Source organism: Mesoplodon mirus, assembly GCF_964341445.2.
Source record: "Mesoplodon mirus genome assembly, chromosome: 13".
NCBI lineage: Eukaryota > Metazoa > Chordata > Mammalia > Artiodactyla > Ziphiidae > Mesoplodon > Mesoplodon mirus.
Window position 1 is genome coordinate 40,938,917 of NC_138989.1, and position 26,931 is coordinate 40,965,847.

The following is a 26,931-nucleotide window of genomic DNA, read 5'->3' on the forward strand; positions in this document are numbered from 1 at the left end:
GGGGTCTTTTGTGTCTCCATACAAATTTAAAAATTTTTTGTTCTAGTTCTGCAAAAAATGCCATTGGTAATTTGATAGGGATTGTATTGAATCTGTAAATTGCTTTGGGTAGTATAGTCATTTTCACAATATTGATTCTCCATCTGTTTGAATCATCTTTAATTTCTTTCATCAGTGTTTTATAGTTTTCTGCATACAGGTCTTTTGTCTCCCTAGGTACGTTTATCCCTAGGTATTTTATTCTTTTTGTTGCAATGCTAAATGGGAGTGTTTCCTTAATTTCTCTTTCAGATGTTTCATCATTAGTGTATAGGAATGCAAGAGATTTCTGTGCATTAATTTTGTATACTGCAACTTTACCAAATTCATTGATTAGCTCTAGTAGTTTTCTGGTGGCATCTTTAGGATTATCTATGTATAGTATCATGTCATCTGCAAACAGTGACAGTTTTACTTCTTCTTTTCCAATTTGTATTCCTTTTATTTCTTTTTCTTCTCTGACTGCCGTGGCTAAGACTTCCAGAACTATGCTGAAAAATAGTGGTGAGAGTGGACATCCTTGTCTTGTTCCTGATCTTAGAGGAAACACTTTCAGTTTTTCACCATTGAGAATGATGTTTGCTGTGGGTTTCTCATATATGGCCTTTATTATGTTGAGGTAGGTTCCCTCTATGCCCACTTTCTGGAGAGTTTTTATCATAAATGGGTGTTGAATTTTGTCAAAAGTTTTTTCTGCATCTATTGAGATGATCATATGGTTTTTATTCTTCAATTCGTTAATATGGTGTATCACATTGATTGATTTGTGTATACTGAAGAACCCCTGCATCCCTGGGATAAATCCCACTTGATCATGGTGTATGCTTCTTTTAATGTTTTGTTGGAATCTGTTTGCTAGTATTTTGTTGAGGATTTTTGCATCTATATTCATCAGTGATATTAGTCTGTAATTTTCTGTTTGTAGTATCTTTGTCTGGTTTTGCTATCAGGATGATGGTGGCCTCACAGAATGAGTTTGGGAGTGTTCCCTCCTCTGCAATTTTTTGGAGAGTTTGAGAAGGATGGGTGTTAGCTCTTCTCTAAATGTTTGATAGAATTCAACTGTGAAGCCATCTGGCCCTGGACTTTTGTCTGTTGGAAGATTTTCAATCACAGTTTCAATTTCATTACTTGTGATTGGTCTGTTCATATTTTCTATTTCTTCCTGGTTCAGTTTTGGAAGTTTATACCTTTCTAAGAGTTTGTCCATTTCTTCCAGGTTATCCATTTTATTGGCATAGAGGTGCTTATAGTAGTCTCTTAGTATGCTTTGTATTTCTGTGGTGTCTGCTGTAACTTCTCCTTTTTCATTTCTAATTTTATTGATTTGAGTCCTCTCCCTCTTTCTTGATGAGTCTGGCTAATGGCTTATCAATTTTGTTTATCTTCTCAAAGAACCAGGTTTTAGTTTTATTGATCTTTGCTATTGTTTTCTTTGTTTCTATTCCATTTATTTCTGCTCTGATCTTTATGATTTCTTTCCTTCTGCTAACTTTGGGTTTTGTTTGTTCTTCTCTAGTTCCTTTAGGTGTAAGGTTAGATTGTTTGAGGTTTTTTTTTTGTTTCTTGAGGTAGGCTTCTATTGCTATAAAATTCCCTTTTAGAACTGCTTTTGCTGCATCCCATAGGTTTTGGATAGTCGTGTTTTCATTGTCATTTGTCTCTAGGTATTGTTTGATTTCATCTTTGATTTCTTCAGTGATCTCTTGGTTATTTAGTAACGTATTGTTTAGCTTCCAAGTGTTTGTGTTTTTCTATGTTTTTTTCCGTGTAATTTATTTGTAATCTCAAAGCACTGTAGTCAGAAAAGATGTTTGATATGATTTCAATTTTCTTAAATTTACCAAGGCTTGATTTGTGGCCCAAGATGTGATCTTTCCTGGGGAATGATCTGTGTCCACTTGAGAAGAAACTGTAATCTGCTCTTTTTGGATGGAATGTCCTATGACTATCAATTAAATATATCTGGTCTACTGTGTCATTTAAAGCTTGTGTTTCCTTATTAATTTTCTGTTTGGATGATCTGTCCATTGGTGTAAATGAGGTGTTAAAGTCCCCCACTATTATTGTGTTACTGTCAATTTCCTCTTTTACAGCTGTTAGCAGTTGCCTTATATATTGAGGTGCTCCTGTGTTGGGTGCATATATATTTATAATTGTTGTATCTTCTTCTTGGATTGATCCCTTGATTATTATGTAGTGTCCTTCCTTGTCTCTTGTAACATTCTTTATTTTAAAGTCTATTTTATCTGATATGAATATTGCTACTCCAGCTTTCTTTTGATTTCCATTTGCATGGACTATCTTTTTCCATCCACTCACTTTCAGTCTGTATGTGTCCCTAGGTCTGAAGTGGGTCTCTTGTAGACGGCATATATATGGGTCTTGATTTTGTATCCATTCAGCGAGCCTGTGTCTTTTGGTTGGAGCATTTTATCCATTCACGTTTAAGGTAATTATTGACATGCATGTTCCTGTGACCATTTTCTTAATTGTTATGGGTTTGTTTTTGTAGGTTCTTTTCTTCTCTTGTGTTTCCCACTTAGAGACGTTCCTTTAGCATTTGTGGTAGAGCTGGTTTGGTGGTGCTGAATTCTCTTAGCTTTTGCTCATCTGTAGAGCTTTTGATTTCTCCGTTGAAGGTGAATGAGATCCTTGCTGGGTAGAGTAATCGTGGTTGTAGGTCCTTCCCTTTCATCACTTTAAATATGTCTTGCCACTCCCTTTTGGCTTGTAGAGTTTCTGCTGAGAAATCAGCTGTAAACCTTATGGGAGTTCCGTTGTATGTTATTTGTCATTTTTCCCCTGTTGCTTTTTTTTTTTTTTTTTTTTTTTTTTTTTTTTTTTTGCTGTACGCGGGCCTCTCACTGTTGTGGCCTCTCCCGCTGCGGAGCACAGGCTCCGGACGCGCAGGCTCAGCGGCCATGGCTCACGGGCCCAGCCGCTCCGCGGCACATGGGATCCTCCCAGACCGGGGCACGAACCCGTATCCCCTGCATCGGCAGGCGGACTCCCAACCACTGCGCCACCAGGGAGGCCCTCCCCTGTTGCTTTTAATAATTTTCCTTTGTCATTATTTTTTGTCAGTTTGATTACTATGTGTCTCAGCATGTTTCTCCTTGGGTATATCCTGCCTGGGACTCTCTGCACTTCCTGGACTTGGGTGGCTATTTCCTTTCCCATGTTAGGGAAGTTTTCAACTATAATCTCTTCAAATATTTTCTTGGGTCCTTTCTCTCTCTCTTCTCCTTCTGGGACCCCTATAGTGCAAATGTTGTTGTGTTTAATGTTGTCCCAGAGGTCTCTTACGCTGTCTTCACTTCTTTTCATTCTTTTTTCTTTACTCTGTTCTGCGGCAGTGAATTCCACCATTCTGTCTTCCAGGTCACTTATCCGTTCTTCTGCCTCAGTTATTCTGCTATTGATTCCTTCTAGTGTATTTTTCATTTCAGTTATTGTATTGTTCACTTCTGTTTGTTTGTTCTTTAATTCTTCTAGGTGTTTGTTCTTTAATTCTTCTAGGTCTTGGTTAAACATTTCTTGCATCTTCTCGATCTTTGCCTCCTTTCTTTTTCTGAGATCCTGGATCATCTTCACTATCATAATTCTGAATTTTTTTTCTGGAAGGTTGCCTATCTCCACTTCATTTAGTTGTTTTTCTGGGGTTTTATTTTGTTCCTTCATCTGGTACATAGCCCTCTGCCTTTTTATCTTGTCTATCTTTCTGTGAATGTGGTTTTTGTTCCACAGGCTGCAGGATTGTAGTTCTTCTTGCTTCTACTGTCTGCCCTCTGGTCTTCTCAGAGTTCTTATACAGATTAGTCATTTTCATATTTCTTAGACCTTTGAACCTTTGATTAATTTCAAAGACTAAAATACGAAAATATTTTAAGTATATCATAAATGCTTAGAAATGCTTTTTTTTTTGTGGTACATGGGCCTCTCACTGTTGTGGCCTCTCCCCTTGCAGAGCACAGGCTCCAGATGCACAGGCTCAGTGGCCATGGCTCACGGGCCCAGCTGCTCCACAGCATGTGGGATCCTCCTGGACCGGGGCACAAACCCGTGTCCCCTGCGTCAGCAGGCGGCCTCTCAACCACTGCGCCACCAGGGAAAACCCTGAAAGGCACATGATTTTTATATACACTTATGCCTTAACATTAATTTGAAAACAGGAAATACATGTTTAACATTCAATCATAATTTGAAAAATTTGAGAAATAAACCCTCATGAACAGACAAGATTTTATAAAGCTGTTACTTGTCAGCTGTTGGTTTTAACATTTATAAATTAGTAGTTTTGGATTTCATCTGATCACTGGAGGCTTGAATGTTCATTGAATGGAGTGGCCACAGGAGAACTTTCCTAGTTGAACCTTGGGGGAAACATGCCTAAATTGTCATATGTATTTTCTAAAATACAGAAAATGTAATATATATTGTATTTCATTCAATCCAAGATGCTGTCAATGTAAGACTTACCATCTTACTATAAAAGAGAAAATGCTTTAGACTGTCTATGAAACAATACTTTAAAAATCACAATTATAATAAGTTCTATTCTGATTTCAGGATTGTTGAAAAGTGAGAAACGTGTGTTTTAGAAGTGATGAAATATGATCTAGGTATGAGAAATGACAGAACAGGGCTAATCCTCTATGAAATGAGAGTTTGAATAAAATACTTTTGATGGTACACTCATGTATTCATTATACAAATGTGTATTAGGAGTCTATCATGTATTAACTACTTATTGTAAAGATGTCTGTGAACCTAGCCAATAAGATTTATATTCCCTGGGGCAGGAATATTACTTTTCTTTTAGTACAATGCACCTCATAGCTATTTATTGAAAAGGCACACATCAGGCATTTTCCTTAAAACGGGAATGTTGATGCCAGTCTTTTATTTTTTTAAACACTTGATGAATTTTTTAAAAAGATTTAGTTATTTACTTATTTATTTCATTTATTTTTGGCTGTGTCAGGTCTTAGTTGTGGCACTCGGGATCTTCGTTGAGGCATGTGGGATCATTTGTTGCAGTGTGCGGGCTCTTTGTTGCAGCACGCAGGCTTCTCTCTAGTTGTGGTGTATAGGTTTTCTCTTCTCTACTTGTGGTGCGCAGGCTCTAGGGCGTGTGGGCTCTGTCCTTGTGGCATGCAGGTTCCAGAGCGCGTGGACTCTGTGGTTTGTGACGTGCGGGCTCTAGTTGAGGCTCGCAAGTTCAGTAGTTGTGACGTGCAGGCTTAGTTGCCCCGCGGCACGTGGGATCTTAGTTCCCTGACCAGTGATCAAACCTGAAACCACCAGGGAAGTCCCAATCCCAGTCTTTTAAATGCAAGTCTTTTAAATGTGCACTGAAGGAACTTTAAAATGTTTTTCATTATAATAAAAATAATATGAACTTATTATAAAAAGACAACAGTTAAAGAATTCCTTTACCCAAGAAGCAGCCACAACTATTAGTTTGGTATAGGTGTTTCTAGAGAAAAGAATGATATAATCCCATTTTCTAGAAACACGTGTTTATATATCTAAACATCTCAAGATATCCTCAGGTGGGGCTATTCATAAAACAAAGGCTCCTATTCTAGTATGAGTAATTACCATCCTCCAGTCCCCAGTATAGCTGGTTTATAAACACTAAATTTTAGGGACTTCCCTGGTGGTCCAGTGATAAAAAATCAGCCTTCCAATGCAGGGGATGTGTGTTCGATCAAGAGAGCACCTCAACGAGAGAGCCCATGTGCTGCAAACTACAGGGCCCATGCGCCCTGGAGCCCGTGCATCACAACTAAAAGCCCACATGACGCAATGAAGGATCCTGCATGCCTCAATGAAGATGCTGTGTGCCACAACTAAGACCCGACGCAGCCAAAAAAATAAAGAAAACAAAATTAAAAATTTAAAAAATACTAAATTTTAAAGATATTTAATTTTAAATTATTTTAAAATACATATTTAAAATTTTTTAAATACTTACTAGCTCATCTTAAATCTACACCCAACTCCACTGGCATAATTGGCAGAACATTCCTAAGAATGTTGTTTCCTAGGTGTTGGCTTCAGTTGGTCTGTGTAGATAGAGATTCAAGAAGAGTGAAGGCAGATTTAGGGCTATGTCAGTTATGAATGTCACTTTAGGTATAGTCTTTTTATGGGTCATGAGGGCTTTAAATAAAAATAACTGAACAATCATAATAACTATTTTACAGAACTGCTTTTTGTGGCTTTTTGGTAACTACTTTCTTGTAGCAAGGATCTTGAGATTTGAAGAAACTATTCTTCACACTGTGATTTCAGAAAAAGGAATTCCTGTATACAAAATAAACTTTTTGTTCTAATAATTGTTGTCAGGGTTGAGTAAAGTTATTTCAAACAGAAGGAATTTAAATAGTGCAGGATATCAGAAGGTTGAAAGAGCAAGAAGTGGATGTTTATGTAACCCAGAGATTAATAATTTAAGAAAATGACTACCATCTTTAAGGTTAGAGACAGTAAAAGAGAAGAAGTGGTATTATCAGAATCTAGGATCTTGGAGACATCCTTAGAGGGTTAATGCTTGGAGGCCTGATTAATTCCTAATGCCCAATGGTAGAGCTTGGACAGCCAAAGAGGTGGGTGCTCAGACTGCCTTGAGGGTAGATGAGGCGGCGCAGCCAAGGCTGCGGCTAGTACCTCTGATGGGTCCCAGCAAGGCAGGAACGTTGCTGTGCACTGCTGCTAGAGGGATGCCAAGTCAAGTGAGTTTTCTTCTCTGTACATCCTGCCTTCCAATCTCTTGCCAGTGCCTTCCATTCATGGAACCTAACTGAAAGCCAGTTGGCAAGGAAGTCTGGGAAACATGATTCCTAGCTCCAGCCTACAGTGTGGTGTATAAAAAGGTAGACTTGGAGCTAACAGACACCAGATAACTGGCAAAAGCGTTCTATATTAAAGAATAAAGTAGAACTTTGGTCTTCAGGGATTTAGCATTCACAGTTTCAACTGTATATAAGCAGCTGGCTGGTCCATAACATTGTAATTTTCTTAAGGCACAAATTCACTGGTATGCTGAGTGATTCGGCTGCTAATGTTATTGAAATAAGTGTATGGACCCTGCTAGGGCCTGCCTTGGCGGGGGAGGATTCTTTTTCCCTTCGGGTTTGAGTAGTTGAATAATGAAACCAAGCTTCCAACACAGCACAAGCGTTATTCAGTGGCCAAAGAATGCACAAGCTGGAACTAAGTTCACAGATCAACTTCTCACCCAGCTGGCGAGAGTGATTTAATTTTAAAGAATAAAGCTAAAGGGGGAAAAAAAAAAAGCTAAAGGGAAGTGAGGCATAGGCATTAGTTTACTGGGGGGAAGGGGAAGGGCTTTTTCGAGGGAGTAGGGTGTCACCCCCTTTTTATCCTTTTTTGGTCCTTAATGTCTGGTCCTGGCTGTTGATAGGTGTGTGCTAATGTAGTAAAATCAATGTATAATGAGACTCAGGGTCTGTTGGAGGTCAGATTTGTTGCCACCTTGGTCCCAGCTGGTTCCATCTGTTTTTTTTCTTTTTTGTGTGTGTGGCTTCCTTTCTTATCTCTGGACCCTTTAACTTAAAGATTTACGTTCACTCCTGCTAAAGGTGGGGGTAGTTGGCAGGTTCTGAGCAAGGACACTCCTGCTAACAGGGGGTTGATGGGTTTTGAGCAAAGACCTGGAGCCGTTCTGGCAACATTAAGTCCAGCATCCTCATTCCCACAAAGTTTTCTTGACCTCTGTTCTTGTCACATGGACTTTAGTACTTAAGAAGTGTTCAGCATTTTTGTGTTGGTGATGCAAGTGAAAGAGGAATGAAGTCCAGGATAGCATGGGACTCAGCAGTGGGTATCATTGGTGGGTTCCCTACAGAGATTCCAAGCTGACAGTTCATGGAGGTGTCTGGTATATAAGATGAGTGGATTTTATTATTTAAAAATTGGGGAATTCAACATTAAAATTGAGATTTTCAGGTTTTTTTTTTTTTTTTTTTTTTTTTTTAAGAAATTGAAAGATCCAGCAACATTGGGCTCACATTCCCTCAAGAAAACAATTTGCCGAATCTAAGTTCTGAGTAGTGGCTACAAGAGATACCCTGCAGGGCTCCACAGTTCCATTTTCCTTCATTTAGTCACTTTCATTTGCCTGTCTGTTCCCTTTATGTATCTGAATTGTAGGCCCTGCTCTATATGTAAAAAGAAAAAGTGATTCATGAAACTAGAGAGTACCCTAGAAACTACAAACATTGCCTTTTCTTTATTTTTTTTAATTTTTATTTTTTGGCTGCGTTGGGTCTTCATTGCTGCACATGGGCTTTCTCTAGTTGCAGTGAGCGGGGGCTACTCTTCATTGTGGTTCGTGGGCTTCTCGTTGCGGTGGCTTCTCTTGTTGTGGAGCACAGGCTCTAGGTGCAAGGGCTTCAGTAGCTGTGGCTCGTGGGCTCTAGAGCACAGGCTTAGTAGTTGTGGCACATGGGCTTAGTTACTCCGCAGCATGTGGGATCTTCCCAGACCAGGGATCGAACCCATGTCCCCTGCATTGGCAGGTGGATTTTTTACCACTGCGCCACCAGGGAAGTCCCAACATTGCCTTTTCTGTTGGAAATGTGATGTTCTGGGGCTCCTTCAGTTAGGATTCCTTTGGTTACAAGTGACAGAAACACAAATTGAAGCACCTGGGCAAAAGTGAAGGTATTGGTTCCCATTATCAAAGTGCGTAAAGACAATGGTGGGAGCCACCCCAGGGATGATGGAAACCAGACACTGTGACTTTATTTTATATTGTAGCTTCTCCATGAGGCTGGGATGATGGATGCTTACATCCTTCTTGATCAGATAGGAAAAGGGCCTCTCCTAGTAACAGTGAGAAAAAAAATCCTGGAAAAGCTAAACTGAGAGCCCAGTGGGTACCTTGTGTGGATATCTTCAGACCAATACAGGGGAGGATGGATACTAGTACTGTCCACTTGGGTCAGTTCCCCCTTCAGACCAATCTCTGTGACAGAGAGGTAGGGTCAGCCCCATTCAGAAGGGGGAGGAACAGTTTCCTCAAATGAAGAGAGGTATGGTTACCAGAAGAAGGAGGAAGGGAAAATAAATGTCTACTCCAAGGGGTATTCAAAAATTGGGGATGTAATGAACATCTGACTGTCTTCCTCATACATTGTATAAGACTGCCCAAATGGCCTCAATTCTCTACCCCTTCCTGTATCCCCACCTGAGGCCAGGTGACTGCAGCCTAGCATGGCTCAGACCAGAAGAACCACTGAGCTGACCCAGAGACCCCTGAGCAATGATAAGTCGCTGCATTTTGGGAATGGTCCGATATTCACTAACAGCTACCTGACATGGCAAGTGTCCGCCTTCCAGTGTATTAAATGTAGCCTCTGAAAGTTGAGCAGGAGAGATACAGATATTTACATCACTTGTTCTTTTGTGGTAACTGAGACAAAAGACAAACATTATTATGTAATAGGACGGACTTTTTTTTTTTAAAGGCCACAGCTACTTCTCTGCAACAATACAGTCATTGCAAAATGATTTAGCAGCAAGATAACTGATTTTGAAATATCATAAACTACACAACATAACAATAGTAGGATAGATGTACACATGAGGATAAAGCTGTACCATGGGGATGGAAGAGAAAGGGCACCACAGGTTAAAACAAGCTGTTCTTAGCTATGTGCCTCCCTCTCTTAATCACCTTGTTCAGTCTCTTCACGTTCCATCTTAAGTCAGATACTGCAACCTACGGACTGGTTATGCACTTTGTATTAAGTATTCTCTCTTTTGGACCCTTTTCTTCTTGCTCATGCCTGTAGTCATTTCGTTATGAGATTAAACATCTACTAGGGAATAAGAGAAGAAGGAGGACTTTCAGTAGAAGAAGCCAGTTTGGTTAATGATGAGTAGTTCTGTGAAGGATCAGTGGAAGAAGTCGAATTTATCTCTCCTTTCAGATTTTTATACTGCCTTTTTCTGCTCTCTTACTACAGATCATAAGGAGTTGACCATAAAAAAAAAAATCCCGCAGGAAAAGTTTAGGTTAGTTAACCAGAGTCTAACCTGCTGGGATAATATCAGAGCCTAACTGACCTGGGGGAAGGGAAATACCCAACTCCAGCTGGCTCTAGCCATCCCGACCCACCTAACGGGGGAGGAAAAAAACCCCAGAAATAAGTGTGAATTTCACAGTGAACAGGCACAGGCTCATTGAAAGATGGAGACCTAATCATAGAACAACAGAACGCTTCCCCTTCCCGACACCTCACCACCACGTTGCTAAAAGTCTATTTATGGTAGTTCCTTTTACGAAGTATATCACATTCAGCTACTAAGGAAAAAATTACAAAGCATACCAAAAGGCAAAACGCACAATTTGAAGAGACAGAGGAAGCAGCAGAACTAGACATAGTAGGGATGTCGGAATTATCAGATTGGGAATTTAAACCCACTCTGATGAATATGCTGAGGTCTCTAGTGGGTGAGGTAGTCAGCCTGCAAGGACAGATGGGCAATGTAAGCAGAGAGACAGAAATTCTAAGAAATGTTTAGGTAACTTAAAACATTCTTCTGACACTCACCCTAACTTAAAATTTCCAATAGTCAAGATAAAGATGTAAAAGATATGCTTTTTCCTTCACAGAAAGGCACTTACCAGTTCCTTCTTAGAAACCGGAAGACAGGGCTTCCCTGGTGGCGCAGTGGTTGAGAGTCCGCCTGCCGATGCAGGGAACATGGGTTCGTGCCCCTGTCTGGGAAGATCCCACATGCTGCGGAGCAGCTCGGCCCGTGAGCCATGGCCGCTGAGCCTGCGCGTCCGGAGCCTGTGCAAAAGAAACCGGAAGACAACTTGCTTTTAAATTATTACTCCATTCTTCCTGTGTCCTCACCCCATTCTAGGGCATCTGGGTCATGGCTGAGGTGGCAGTGTGGCAATTGGTTGGATGTTTCTGCCCTTCTTGGCTTCCCATTTCTGGAACCTCAATTTCTGAGTTTTGAGTTTAATCCTTATTTTTGGGTTTTGTCCCTCTGGCTTCACATGGCTCAAGCTGGGCTAAAGGTCCTCATTATTTATTTTATTTTATTTTTTATTTTAAAGATTTAATTTTATTTATTTTTGGCTGTGTTGGGTCTTCGTTGCTGCATGCAGGCTTTCTCTAGTTGTGGTGAGCAGAGGCTACTCTTTGTTGCAGTGAGTGGGCTTCTCATTGCAGTGCCTTCTCTTGTTGCGGAGCACAGGCTCTAGGTGCACGGGCTCCAGTAGTTGTGGCACACGGGCTCAGTAGTTGTGGCATGCGGGCTCTAGAGCGTAGGCTCAGTAGTTGTGGTGCACGGGCTTAGCTGCTCCATGGCATGTGGGATCTTCCCGGACTAGGGCTCGAACCTGTGTCCCCTGCATTGGCTTCTTAACCACTGCGCCACCAGGGAAGTCCGAGGTCCTCATTATTACTGAGTTAGGAATAGCTCTCAAGGGGCTGCAGTCCCCCTGGTATGGAGTTGGGCTCCATGGTCCACTCCTCAGCGTTCTTCGCTCTTAGGCATTCATGAGGACTGAGAAAAGGAGGGTCTAGAGTCTGAAAGCTGTACTCTCTACACTGGTCTCAGGTGTGAGGAAAAGTCTGTTGCTTTGAGAACATAGTCCCATCAGGGTTTGTACCATGTAGCAGCTAATGGGGGACAAGTTAGGCAGAGTCCGTGCCTTTAAGGAGTTATGTACCATCTGGCTTGAAATCAACAGGGACACGCACACAAATATGCTCTGCAGTGAAATGACAAAGCATGATGAACTGTTTCTCTTATAGTGATGCTTGTAGGGATGCAAGAGAGGGCACCGCCCCTACAGCTGGACTGCTGCAGAACTGCCCTGCTTGGCCCTACATCTTTCCAAGCAACCCAGTCCTTCCGTTGCTAGGCTGTGTAGCTGTGCTCCTAGACTAGTATAGACAAGGCTTTGCCTGGAGAAGGCTAGAATAGAATTTACATGGATAAATCAGAATAGGATTTGTATGGATAATGCAGACACTAAGCATGGTGCTTTCTTTTTGCCAGATAGGATTCCTTAGAACACTTGTGGAAAACAGATACCGTTGTTATTCTTACTTCACAGAGGACGAAACTAAAGAGTAAATGACTGGGGCTTCCCTGGTGGCGCAGTGGTTGAGAGTCCGCCTGCCGATGCAGGGGACGCGGGTTCGTGCCCCGGTCCGGGAGGATCCCGCGTGCTGCGGAGCGGCTGGGCCCGTGAGCCATGGCCGCTGAGCCTGCGCGTCCGGAGCCTGTGCTCCGCGGCGGGAGAGGCCACGGCAGTGAGAGGCCCGCGTACCGCAAAACAAACAAACAAACAAACAAACAAAAAAAAGAGTAAATGACTGGCCCCAGGTGGTACAATCAGCAGATAATGAAGCCAGAACTTGAACTCAGGGAGTCTGAAACATGAGTCCGAATGCTTAAGCTCCATCCTACACTGCCTCTTGGCCTTATGAGATCTCTGCTCACTCCTTCTTCCAACAGGGTAGCTAGTGAGTCAGAGCTTTTAGGAGGTGAATGTAAGTGAACGAAACAAAAACCGGAACCAAATCCCAAATAAACAAAACCAAATCAACAAAGTTCAAATCTAAAGGTCTTTTTTCCCCCGTCTACAACAGCAGTCACCATTTTCTCCACCAGATGGCAGTAATTCCACATAGTTTCTCTCCCTTTTAATTCTGTTTGAGCAGCCACTGAATAAATGGGTAATATCGTTTTGTGTTACAGTTTAGAGGAATCTGATAACAGCCTCCTCACTTGCCAATATTCTATATTGAATTAAACTCAGAAAAGCAGTTAAGGCTACACAAGCTCTATAAAAACCAAAATAGTGACTTCTCCTCCCCCCTGCCCCCCAAGGTAAGGCTGCCCCAAAGCACTCACAGAAGGGTACGCATGTGGACGCGTACATATTTACTATGTACGCGTACATTACTATGTACATTTACTATGTACACACATATTTACTATTCCCCCTCACATCCACAAGTGGACACACACATACACACACACACTCCAAGGAGGAATCCTTTCTCAAGGAATCCCTTAAAATCCTTCAGGACTATAAGTATGAGTTTTTCTGTGCCTGTTTCATTAGATTACCTGCTAATTTTTCCTTTGTAAGAACATTACAAGTTATTGGTTTAAAAAATAAAAATCACTGCATTTCAGGACCTCCAAAGCTTATACAAAAATTTTCCTTCCCTGAAATTCACTGAAAAAGAATAATTCTCTTCTTAGCTTTCACATACACTAACCTATGCCCATTTTCCCTAAACTATTACTTTATTGGTGTTTCTCTTACATCTACTCTTTACACTCCTCAGTAATCCCTTAAAGTAGCTGACTATTTCTCACTGTAAGAGCCATATCCCAAAGTATCCAAAAATTTAACGGTCACAGGCAGCTGTATAGTCATGATCCTCTACCTTCAAGTATCTCCGTAAAAACAGAATTTTCAACTTCAAGCATTTTCCCTGTTTCAGAAAGCACCCCTTCCTGGCTAAATTTGGTATTGCAGCTCAGATCTAGTTAATGCTCAGCCTCAAAAAAGCAATAGAGCTTCTTTTGTAACTATATGATCAGGAGGTAAAAAGGGAAATTATTTTTATTACAGAGTAATTTCTAATTTCATATTACACTGGATGCTGTGAATCTAGCCACATTTAAAATCTTTATCTTACCAAAACTTTCCCTGTCATTTAATTGGGGCATCCCTCAGTCCTAAAATTTTGCTCTCTGAGACTGTCTTTGATATTATAATGGATGTTAATGGGGAGGATGATGTGCATTTTGGAAAAAACTGCCCTATGGTCAACTTCTCAGGAATAAATCTATTTCATAATGTGGGCATTATTTATGATTCATAAGATAAACCTGTTTTGAAAATCTGAGCTGTTACTTTAAAAAAGCTAAGTGTTGGCAGCAACGATAGTATACTTAGAATTATACAAAATTTTGAGAGAGTCAAAGATATTGTTGATGAAGATAATACGTTCATTCCATCTCTATCATCAATGTTTCATTTATTAAAATCCTATGAGGTTTTGTTCTGCAGCTTAAAAGAAGTTTATTTTGGGAAAGTAAAGCTGGGAAGAAAGAGAACAAAAAAGGAAGGAGTGGAAAATAATGTATATTTATCTTCCTGGCTCATATCTGAGCTCCTCTGGAGAGAGGATCAGGACCAGAAGTTGACAGAATTATTTTACTTGAGGACTACCTTCCAGGCAAGAGGTGATCCCAGAAGTTGATAAAACATCGAGAGAGACTTTGTGATTCTCTGTGCATAACAGAGCTGCCTTGGGGACCAGACACCAAACTAGAGGCAGAGCTGGGAAGGAAGCCACTCCCCTCCACCCTGCGGGGAGCCCAGCGTTGTCCGACAGCCGGTCTGGCAGGCTGGGTTCCCTGCAGGCAGCACTGGAGTCCAGGGCGACCACTGGAGCCTCCTGAGGGGCAGTGGGAGCACTGGGCCTTCCCCACCTAGGGGGGCTTTATGTGTAGTGGACAAAGGAGAGCTAGAGATGGAAAAGACAGAGGTCACCCCATGCTGACCGCAGCCGACAGACTGGTCTGCGGGCATGTACAATGGCATCTCTTTAGGGACTGACGGGAATGTCAGGACAGGTACAAGGCCAAAGTCTGGAAATCAGACAAAGGTGGGCTTAATCACAATTTGTTTCTAAAAAAATTAAATAAATCTCTCTGTATATAATAATAGAAGTGTGATATGTACATATGTTGATAATAGTCATGGGCTAATGAGGTCTGGGGTATTTAGGCAACATCTAGTGTAACCAGCAGCTTCAACAGTAGTGCACTGTACCACGGGAACAGGTGTAATTTGAACAGTTGGCACTTCTGCACGAAAGGGATAGAGCATGGGATGCACCCTAGCGTCTCTACTCCAATTCCACCCAAGATCGTGTGGGATGGAGAAGGGATGTAAACATGGGGAGCGGGGCTGAGAATTTTTTCAAACTCATGCCTGAAGCTTAACTGTTTACTTCTAGAAGATACTTGGCCATTGATCAGGGTTAACCCAGGACTTGGCTCATTTCTTCTGAAAAGCACAGGTCAGTTTTCACAATAGCCCGTCAAACGTCCAAAGCCATGAAGAACAGAGCCAGGAAATGAAAGGTGATAAAACTATGGATCCTGGCTGCTGCTATTCTCTGCACATCTGCACTGCTTCTCCACACAGGCCGACTTCAATGGAAGCTCTGTGCTTGCAGAACTGCCCGGGGACCTGGCCTCCTCACCCCTCATCACATTCTGAGGTGGGCGACACTGGCTTTTGAATCGGGAAGCAATTTTAAAATCAGTCATGTTTTGATCCCGCAGGCCTGGTTTTATCTGATTAATAAGCTATGCTTTCAAGGCCCTACCCGTTTGCTTCCCTTGGTACCTCCCCTCCCCAAACCCATCCTCCAAGTGTCTACAAACAGGACGCTCTTTTCCCCTGTGACCCAGCCCAGCAACAGGATTCGGCACAGCCCTACCCAGAAGGACTAGTCTGGTGCAGGCCTGACCTTGCCAGGAGGAATTTCTCTCTCCAGCTGGAATTTCCTTCCCGTCTACCTCCAGGCCTTTCCTGCCGGCCAAACTCCCCTTTGACCACCCTGAATAAATCTTCCCTGCATCCCTGACAGCTGCTGATTTGGCTTCTTTCTTATTTTTTTTAATTGAAAGTAAACCTTCAAAGCGGCCCAGGCACCTAAGAAGCTCTGCTGAGCGCTTCAGCTGGGCCAGGGAACCTCAAACAGAAGTGCTGGGGTTGTGCGTGGGGGGTAGGAATCATGGGGCTTTGTGGGCGGCCAGGGCCACTAAGCTTTCAATTTAGCTTTTCCATTAGAAGGGAATGTGGGCAAGGATAGAGTGGTTGTGGAGAGATTTTGAAAGTGGTTGAGGGAGAGATGGAGCGAGGGGATGGCGGAGGAATGAGGAGGGGGGGAGAGGAGGTGCGGGGAGAGAGAGAGACCTGCAGAGGGAGGTGTGAGTTCACAGGCAGAATGCATATGCAATTTATAAGAGAAATCTGGGGGTGTCTTTGTGCTGCCTAGTTAGACCATTGGGAGTACTTCTCAGAAGTAAATTAATCTAAAAAGGCATATTCAGATCTAACGATCAGTTTGTAACACAGAAAGCAACAACGCAGGGATGGCACAGAGAGTTAGGAGTCAAGATTCTAGATTTCATTCTAGGGTCTTCTCTTAGTTACTCTGCATTTTGAGCTGGTCATTCAGGTCTCTATATTGCCCCCTGCCCGCCCAACAACTTACTATAGAAGATTTGAAATATTTAGAAAGGTTGAAAAAATAACACCTTTATATCCACAACCTAGATTCAACAATGGCTTACGTTTTTTCCGTAATTGTTTTATCTTTATCTCTATGTCTATCTGTATACATTCTCTCTCTCTCACACATACACACACATTTTTGCTGTATCATTTGAAAATAAGTTAGGGACATCATGACACTTCACCACTCTAAATACCTTTAAATACTCCAGCATGCATTTCCTAATAGGACATTCTCCAACATAACCACAATATAACCATTACACCTAAGAAAATTAAAAATAATTTCCTAATAACATTTAATATTCAGTGCATATTAAAACTCTAATTGACTCCAAACTATCTTTTATAATTGACTTTTGTTTTGAACCAGGAGTCAAGCAAGACCCGCCCATAAATTTGGTTGTTAGGTCTTTTTAGTCTCCTGTTCTCTCTTCTCTCATTGAGATAGAACCTACATTCAAAGTATACAAATCTTAAATACATACCTTGATGAATTTTAAAAAATAGGCTTTTATAGCAGTTTTAGACATTGGTAAATTTTTTATGTAGGTATACCCTACATAAAACAGATAGACAAATAGAGTATTTCCATCACCCTGGAAGGTTTCCTCGTGCCCTTTCCCCATCAATATCTCCTCTTCAACATCCCCCAGAAGGGGTGAGGTTATGAAACAATTGGGACTCTCAGATCCTTTTTTTTGTTTTTTTGTTTTTGGCCACCCCATGCGGCATGCAGGATCTTAGTTCCCCAACCAACGACTGAAACTGTGCCCCCTGCAGTGGAAGTGTGGAGCCCTAACCACTGGACTTCCAGGGAATTCCCAACTCTCAGATCTTTTGGTTGGAAGTCTAAATTTGTTCAACCACTTAGGAAGATTGTTTGCCACTATCTAAAACATTTCGACACATATGGACTATGACCCAGCAACTCTATTCTTCAGTATATACTCAAGGTAAACAATTACACATATCACTATAAGACCTGTGCAAGAATGCTCATAGCAACTTGATTCATCTTTTCTCCAAACTGGAACTGTCCCAAATGTCCATCAGCAAGAAAATGGATAAATACGTTGTGGTGTATTTATACAAAGGAATACTACATAGCCATAAAAAGACAGATATTGAATCATGCAGAAGCTTGGGTAAGCTCAGATACTACCTTGAGCAAATCAAGCTTGATACACAGAGTACATACCATATGAACCCTTGTGGATGAAGGTGAAAAACGTGCAAAAATCTATTGTGAGAGAAGTCATTAGTTTCCTTTAATTAACAATCAGCACTTTTTCTTCATAACTTTTTTTTCAAGTTTCCTTCCTTCTTCCTTCCTTCCTTTCTTTCAGCTGTGCTGGGTCTTAGTTGTGGCACACGGGATCTTTTAGTTGTGGCATGGGGACTCTTAGCTGGGGCATGTGATCTCTTAGTTGCAGCATGCATGTGGGATCTAGTTCCCTGACCAGAGATGGACCCAGACCCCCTGCACTGGGAGCACAGAGTCTTATCCACTGGACCAGGGAAGTCTCTCTTCACAACTTTTTTTTTTTAAGAGACTAGGTGAGTTGTTTTGTAGAATACCTCCCGTCCAGGATTTGTCTGACTTTTCCTCATTTAACTTGACCCTTCACAACTGAAGATCCATGAGAGGACTGAGCTCTATTGTCCTAAGGCACCCATTTTATATAGCAAATTAAGTTCGATCCCATACATCTAGAATAGTACTAATTATGTGCGATTCTTGGGAGAATTGAGTAAATCGTCACTCAACTCATTTTCTGTGATCTGTGGTTCAGTTGAGGAACCCCAGTTGAAAAAGGCTTCCTGAAGGTTAGGTCTTAAGGTAAATTAGAGTCAAGTTAAACATTTTTGGCAAGAATACTTTACAGGTGGAAGTGTGTACTTCCTACTATATCATGCTGAGAGGCATTTAATGGCAGATTGTTCCTCTATTAATGATGTGGATGCAGAGTGCAACCACTCAGTTAAGGTGGTGACAGCCAGGTTTCTCCATTGTAAAGGATGTTTTCCCAAGTCTCCATGGCTTAACAACCTCATTTGTCAACATGAAGCACTCACAGGTCAGTATCTCCCACTTGGTGGAAAAGTTTCTTTCCTGCAAACATGGCTGCAAGGTAAAATTGTTCAAAGCAAAATGGTTATTTCACCTATAGAGCTTCACCTTAAAATGGGAGCTTCATACCATGGAAAATACGTCTTAACTGTAATAGAACGTTTCTAATCTTTGAGATTTTTAGGTAAAAAATGAATTCCCTTCCTACTTGAGATAATTTGATAAACATACCATATTGGCTATTAAAATTGCTTAGATTTAGGACATGTTATAAGGCATTTATATGCATTTTGATGGTGATTAATATTTTGGGAGGTAGTGTTTAGGTCATTGACAGAAACTAAATTAAGGATTTCATGTATATACCTAGATCTTAGACTCAGAAGTGATGTTTTTCAAAGCATTTTGTAGTTTTAAAAAATTACTATTAACTCATTTCTGTACTCTAACTTGATGAAAGAGTGGTTGAAGCATGATTATCCACTGGCTTCAAGGGAAAGAAGTAATTTCAAGTGACTTAGATGGATTTTGGTGCACTATTCATCACACCAACCCAGAATAGTTTGGTGGAGAAAGCCAAGGGTCGCACTTACTAGTTGAGTAACCGTAGCCAACCCACTCTAAGCCTTGACATCCTGTGGCAGATTAAAGATGGCCACAGATTGGTCGATATCCTTCCCTTTAAGAGTCTGGCTCCATGTTTGCTTCCCTTGAATACTGGTGGGCTCTGTGATGGCTTTGACAGATAGATACAGCTCAAGTGATGATGTGTCAGTTTGTGGACCCAAGCCTGGAGAGATGGGAGAGTCCTGCTTTTTGGAACACCCACTTTTTTTTTTTTTTTTTGCGGTACGCAGGCCTCTCACTGTTGTGGCCCCTCCCGTTGCGGAGCACAGGCTCTGGACGTGCAGGCTCAGCAGCCATGGCTCACGGGCCTAGCCGATCTGTGGCATGTGGGATATTCCCGGACCGGGGCATGAACCTGTGTCCCCTGCATTGGCAGGCGGACTCCCAACCACTGTGCCACCAGGGAAGCCCCAGAACACCCACTTTTGAAACCTAGCCACCATGCTGTAGAAAGCCCAAGTAGCCACGTGGAGGGGCCCACGTGACAAGAACTCTTGGCTGACATGCCAGCCTCAACTTGCCAGCCATGTGAGACAAACATTCTTGGGAGTGGATCCTTGGAAGTCCTTACTGAGTCACCCCAACTAATGCTGCATGGAGCAGAGATGGCCATCCCTGCCAAGCACTGCCCATAATTGCAGACTGGCGAGTAAAATAAGTGAGTGTTCTTTTTAAGCCACTAGGTTTTGGAGTAGTTTGGTATTCAGCAAAGACAACTGCAATAATGCTCATTTGCAATATGCTGATAAACCTACTTGTTTTGTACACACAAAAAGGTCCACTAGGATAGGGTATATAAAAGTGCTTTGCCAACTAAAAAGAAATTCTATGCCAGTGTAAGGTGATAGTCTCTGAATTAGCTAATAGAATGGAAGGATTCTGTAAATATGATTGCTTCGAAGTTGGCATATTACTCTAATTTCTACTGACTCCACCTCCTGAGGTTAAAACAGAACCTGTCACTTTTTCTTCATTACGGTAAAATATACATAAAAATAGTTAAAATGGTACATTTTATGTTCAGTCTACAGTTTCATGACATTAAGTACATTCACACTGTTGCACAAACATCACCACCATCCATCTTCAGAATTCCAGTTACTTTTGATACCAGAATCTATCTTCTTAACAAGTGTAATTTTCTATTCTAAATGTGAAGTGAAGCTACATCATCTCAGCACTGTCTATGACCATGACAATTTAACGAGTGAGCCCATATGCTGTAAAGATAGGTTTCTGGAGAAACTATAAGAAATGGTGCAACCCAGGATCTGCCATTGAACCTGAGAGCACCCTCTTCCCAGAGCCCGTCCCATTCCTGCAGAACTTCAATTAGTCATTAGTCAGCACTGGGATGGGGGAATATTTAGACAGAAGTGAGCACTTGTTAAAAAGAGCCAAGAGAGCAAGTTTTCAAAGCTCCAACACTCCAATGAAACCGTTTTAGATATAAGTAGGCCCTCTGGAGTTAGCAGGCACACTTACACCTGGACCCCACCTGGACATAATTAGTTTCCCTGCACTCAGAGTGGAGAAAACACCGAAGAAAATGACGTCAAAAAACTGAGCAATCTGTCATGATCTGTGTTTCACAATTAAAGCAGCGTGCTTTCTGGAAGAATTATGTAACACAGATGACATGGTATTTAGATAGCCAGGACTGGAAAACCATCTGGTAATGTTTGACTTTATGACTATATGGCTGTTTCTTGCATTGTATTGTATACTTGGGGATGGAAGACATGGGAAGGAAAGAGGAAATGCTCTTAGTTGATCTGTAAGAAGACCTTTTATCTACGTGCATACTGAAACAGGACTTTGAATTCTAAGCGAGCTGAATCCTCCGTGCTTGAGGACCAAAATATAAAGCAGGCAAAGACTGGGTGGACCCATCAGCCAACAGCTGCACACACAGGGCCAGAGAACAGTTAATATATTATACCACGAAACAAGTGAGAAAATACATTCCGGAGCCTTCTGTGAGCCATCCCCCGTCTCTCTCCTCCGGGCCCTCAGGATCGCACCCACCTCCTTTGCACTGTGTCCCTTTTATCAGGCTGTTCCCCACCCTCCTCTTGCATGAGGATGCACGTGGAAACTAAGCCACTGTTTCCCTCACCAGATGATTTCAGTCATTATTGAATCAGCGCTTATTGCCCAACCATGGGGTGCCAAGCAGTCCTAGTCTCTTTGGGGGGGGCGGGTGTTACATAGGAATAACTAGAAATAATTTACAAGCTCATCAAGAGAGACACGTTCACAGGCAACAATAAGGGTAGAATAATAATGTGTTACCCAACGAGGTTCCTCTCGCCCGAAAGGCAGCCCACACGACTGACTGAGGTGCCGAGGTGTGCAGCAAAGACAGGGTTTATCCGCAAGGCAGCCAAGCAAGAAAGCAGAAGAAGCTCAAATCTTCCTCCCCCAAGGCAAGGGGCGGGAGTGTTTATATGAGGTCACCAGTAAAGCAACAGGGCGTTCTGAAGCGCAAGGAGTGTCGGAGGAGCGACTGGAAAAAAAGCGCGGTAACCTTCCTTCTGCGCAGGCTCAGGAGGCCGCGGGCTTCTTCAGGGTCCAAAGGTCATCCAGCGGACACTCGCGCATGCCCAGTTGGAGGGGCGGTGGTCCTCTCCAGTCAACCGGCTCAGCTTGAACGAAGCGCAGCTGACTCCAAGTTTCTAGAAAACAACTCGGGCAAACAACCTATTGTTTAGGCTCCCTGCCACTTGGAGGACGTGCAAGCCTTAAATGACCTTGATTAGTGAAGGCAGGTGAAGTGGATTTAACCCGTGGTTTCAAGTGGAGTCGCTGAGGCCAGGCAGAGTGGACCCGGGTGTCTGAGTCGCTCCGCATCCTTCCAGGCCAAGCGCCGCATCCTTACCTCCACCGGAGCAGTCGCCACGGTCATAGTTTGCTCTCTGCCCCGAGACTGCCTTCTTTAGGGGGCTAAGGTTCAGGTTCCAGCCACGTTCAGTGGGTGCCTGCCGGCTCCCGCCGCCACGCCGCTCCTTCACAACCCTGGGAGAAGTCGCCATCGACGCTTCAGGGATGACGGGAATAGGTCCCAGCACCGACGAACCTGGTGCAAGGCCAGGGGATGAGCCGGGGCTTCAGGTGCGTGTGGTTTATAGTGGGCCCTGTAGGAAAACCGAGGGGAGAGAGGGCGGCAGGGGAGGGAGGGAAGGAGTTGAGCAAAGTGTGGTCTCAGGTCAACCCAGTCCTGGCCTGCGGAGGGGGGAGGGCTGGGGACAGGTCCTCTGGAGAAGTTGTCCCACTGGGGCCAAGGAGTCGGGCTTTTTACCCCAGAATTGGTCACTGGCCAAGGGGGAGGGGCCGTGGGTGTGGGTGACATCATCCTCCAGGCTCTGGGCCAACACGGTGGCCACAGGGGAGCGGGTCGGGCACCCGGCAGTCAGTATGTGGGCGGCCCCACGTGAGCCCAGGTGTCCTGACTTCACCGCTCGCTTTCTGAGCCAGCAGCAACCCCCTACGCTTCCTTTGCTTTGCCGTCTTTACCAGACCCCGCCTCTCCCAGTGCCCCTCACAGTCACTGACCCAATCCACCCGTGTGTTCTAGGAATTAGTGGGAGGATGAAAAGTAAGTGCTACATAAAGGTGCAAAACGTTGTATTTAGAAGAAATGAATTCTGATTGGCGGAAGGGAAAAGAAGAGGGATGGCCTCACAGGAGAGCAGTTTTGAAGGTGGACTAGATGGGGAAAGGGAATTCTAAACTGGAAGAAGGCACTTTCGGGGGAAAGGTGATGCCCTTGAGAAGTAAAGAGTAAACCCCAAAGCTTAGTTTGAAGGTATTTGGAAGGATACCCTGTGAGATGGGCCTGCAGATATTATTTGGGTCTGATCATTGAAACTTTCAATAGCATCCTTTTAATTCTTTAAAAAATATGATTTAATTTTATTCTCATGCTCTTCTGTATATTCGAATTGTCTGCAAGTTACAGGAAAAAAAAAAAAAGAAAGGTATGTCTATATTGTAATTGGGCAAAGGCCGACTCTCATACTGTCCCTTGACATTGGTTCAGAACAGGAGAGGATGCTCCTTTGGGAATAGAAGTGAGGCCCAAATGAAGTTTATTCTTAGGCAGTAGACACCATGCAGACCTTTGAGGAGGGGATTGATGTGATTGGAAAGTATTTCTGGATATTGTGTGGCAGTGGTTTGAAGAAAGACCTAGAAGATGAGGGATGGGCATCTGGGAGAAGAGTTACAATTGTTCAACAAGAGATGACAAAAGGTGGGGCCCTGTTGACTGAGATGACATCTTTGGAGATGGAATGGAAAGGATTCGGTGACTGGATGTAAGCAACAAAACAGGAAGGATCGAATTTAGGTCAGACATTTCTTGAATGGATGATCAGGAGGTTGTTGGTACCATTAATTAAATGGAGAAACTGGGGACAGGTTTTGGAGGTAGATTTTTGAGTTCAGTTTTACGTGTTGGGTTTGAGATAAGGGATGGAAATGCTAAGCGAGGATGTTTAAAGAAAGATGGAAGTAAATCACAGATTTCTGAAGAGTGAGGGCTGGGCACATACACTGGGGACTCATCAGCCATAAATTCAGTATGAGGAAGAAATAGAAGGGGAGTAGACTAATTAGTGGGGAGACACAGAGCGAGGCAGGAACTGGCTGGCAGCTCAAACCCTGAGGAATCTCTGAATTCAAGGATCAGGTTGAGGAAGAGAAGCCACTGCCAGAAACTGGGAGGGAACAGTGTTCTGGGACTCAAGTGGGGAGCGAGATTTAGGAAGAGGTTGGTCAAAATCCTCCAGGGAGGGGAAGTATGACTAGGATTGCCAGGTAAAATACAGGGTGCCCAGTTAAATTTGAATTTCAGATAAACAGTGAAAAAATGTTTAGTATGAGTATGTCCCATGCAGTGTTTAGGACATACTTATGTTGGGGACATCCAAGTATTGCATTGGGCATACTTACGAATAAAATACTTACAAAATAGAATAACAAATAAAAATTGTTAATCTGGAATTACATTGAACTGGGCATCTTGTAATTTTGTTTGCTAACTCTGACAACCCTAAAACGGCTTGAACAGAAGGAAGTCATTAGTGAACTCACTGCTTTGTCCCAATGAGCTCAGTTCTCTTAGCCCCTCTTTTACATATGGGTGAGATGACAGGAGGCCCGTAAAAGGGGCCTGGTTCTATTGTTAATAAGGCTCCAGGTTCTGTTTCCTACACACCTGCCCAAATTTCCTTCTCCATTCTGTTGTATATTTGCCTCCAACTCCACCATCACCTCTCTGCCTGTGCTCTCTGAATTTACTGCTTCATTGGTCTTCCCTTGGTGTCTGGAGGGCGTGCAACACTGGGCAGTCCCTTTTCACCCATGTTCACCACTTCAGGAGGGCAGCTAGGACTGTGAGAGTTTCAGAGTCTGTATTAGATGAGCAACTAGAATGGATGAATTTAAACTACTTTGTCAAGAGCTCGTGTGGTGAAGATACGGGATGCTAGATTGAGGACAGAAGCAGGTTAAGAAAACTTAAATGTTTCTGACTTCAGAGGCACAAGAGCAGAGAGAAAGGATAGCAAAGCTGATGGGGCATTTTAAGAAAAGACTCAAGCAAAACAGAGTTGGGGTAGAGGCAGGCAGTGAGGGGAGATAGTCTTGAAGAAGAGAACAGGAAAGGAGACAGATAGTAGATGAAGATAAAGACACATTTTGATGGGGAGGAAAGATTTGAGGAGCTCACACGAATTGCTTTTATTTTCTCAGTGAAAGGGGAATTGACCTTATTGGTTATGATATCGAGTTGGTATGCAATTTGGGAGTCTGGAAAAAAGTGCATATATTTGGTTTTTACTAGCTTCAGTTGCAAAGGTTGGATTTTTTCCCCTGATATTTGACTTCAACTTCTTGAGACTTCCTTACACACAGGATATGAAATATATTACTGTTGTGTGCCTATGCTTTATTGTCACCCATGGGTGACTCACCAGTTCACTTGATATTGTCCCTTAATAGGAACCAATTAGCATGTTTGCAAGTGGGACAGATATATGTGACCTTAGGGTCTGCAGTGCCTTCCCTCAGTGTCACAGGACATAAAGTGAGACCACCAGAAAACATCTGCAATTAATGCTGATCTACATTAAGTTCCTTATGGGATGGTGGTATATTTTCATACCCACGCTGGAGTATCTCCTTCTTTCTTTCTACTGCTACTTGTGAAAACTGCTACCCCAGACTCTAAGGGTTAAAATGGTGCTGGGCACACCTACAAGGATGGCTATAAAATAAAAAAATGTAAAATAACAAGTGTTGGTGAAGAAGTGGAAAAATTGGAACCCTCATGCATTGCTAATGAGAATGAAAAACGGTGCAGATGCTACGGAAAACAGTTTGGCAGCTCAGTTCCTCAAAAAGCTAAACATAGAATTACCATATGACCTGGCAATTCCACTCCTAGGTATATACACAAAGGAATTAAAAGCAGGGACTTGAACAGGTACTTGTGCACTCATGTTTATTGCAGCATTATTCACAATAGCCAAAAAGTGGAAACAACCCAAATGTCCACCAACAGGTTAATAGGTAAATAAAATGTGGTATATACATACAATGGAATATTACTCGGCTTTAGAAATTCTGACACATTCTACAACATGGATAAACCTTGAAAACATTGCTAAGTGAAATAAGCCATTTATGTAAGGACAAATATTGTATGATTCCACTTATACAAGGTACCTAGAATAGGCAAATTCATAGAGACAGAAAGTGGAATAGTAGTTACCAGGAGCTGGGGGGAGTGGTATGGGGTGTTATTGCTTAAAAGTTAGAGAGTTTCTGTTGGGGTGATGAAAAAGTTTTGGAAATAGTGATGATGGTTGCATAACATTGCAAATGTACTTAATGCTACTGAACGGTATGTTTGAAAATGGTTAAAATGGCAAATTGTACATTATATATATATTTCACCACAACTTAAAAACATAATATTTTATCGTACCCCAAACCATTAAATTGTACACTTAAAATGGGTGAATTGCATGGTATGTGAATTATATCTCAATAAAGTAGTTGCTTATACCTTAGGGACACTGTTCCTTCACTCTGCATTCAACCCACAGGGACCATGAAAAACCTGAACTGGAAAAATAATAAAGTGTGAGTCATGGGGGAGGGAGATCTCTTCACAGCTTGAGGAGATTCAGATAATTAACTCAGAAACTTGCCATGCTTAAGAGACTGAAGGCCGTGGGATATGACAGAGGAAGAGTGGGTGGCTCAGAATCCTATTTTGTATTGTATTGTATTTCGTATTGTTATGAGTAGGGTTATTCTACTGAAAGGCTTTAGAGAGAAAGCTACCAGCATGAACTTCTTTAGAGAGAAGTCACCATAGTCAGGATTTAGTAGGTTTTGGGTTGTTGTTTAAGGGTAGCCACCTGTTGGGTGTCAACCTGAGCTGTCACTGGCCTGAAAAGCAGCAACATGAGTTTGAGTTGAGTCTCATGAGCCATGTTGCCCTGCTGTTCTGTGTGATAATATGTCTGGGATGGAGACTGATGGATTTTTTTTTAAATGTGCATTCGGAGTTACAGGTGAGGCCATCCAGAGTGTCCACAGTGTCACTAGAGGAGGTGAAACCATCCATCCATCCATTCAGCAGCGGCACAAAGCTGCCTACACCAAGAAAATAGCAATACATCCCCAAACAGATCAAACAGCTGCTCATCAATCTGGTGCAAGCTGCAGGTTGCCTGACTAAATTACTGTCGAATAGGCAGATGAGCACAATTTGTCAGTCAGCATTGAGTTTAAATGAGCAGAGATGCCCATAAACCCAGCAATGCCATTGTAATTA

General features: G+C 42.4%; 1 long non-coding RNA gene across 1 annotated transcript in view; it reads right to left on the reverse strand.

The window, feature by feature from the left end:
* Positions 1-10,838, reverse strand: part of LOC309814855 — an 18,030-nt gene extending 7,192 nt beyond the window's left edge. Inside the window, exon 1 of the long non-coding RNA XR_014295759.1 lies at positions 10,706-10,838. This is a non-coding gene — a long non-coding RNA (uncharacterized lncRNA). The remainder of the gene's footprint in view (positions 1-10,705) is intronic.
* Between the last annotated feature and the right edge of the window lie 16,093 nt (positions 10,839-26,931).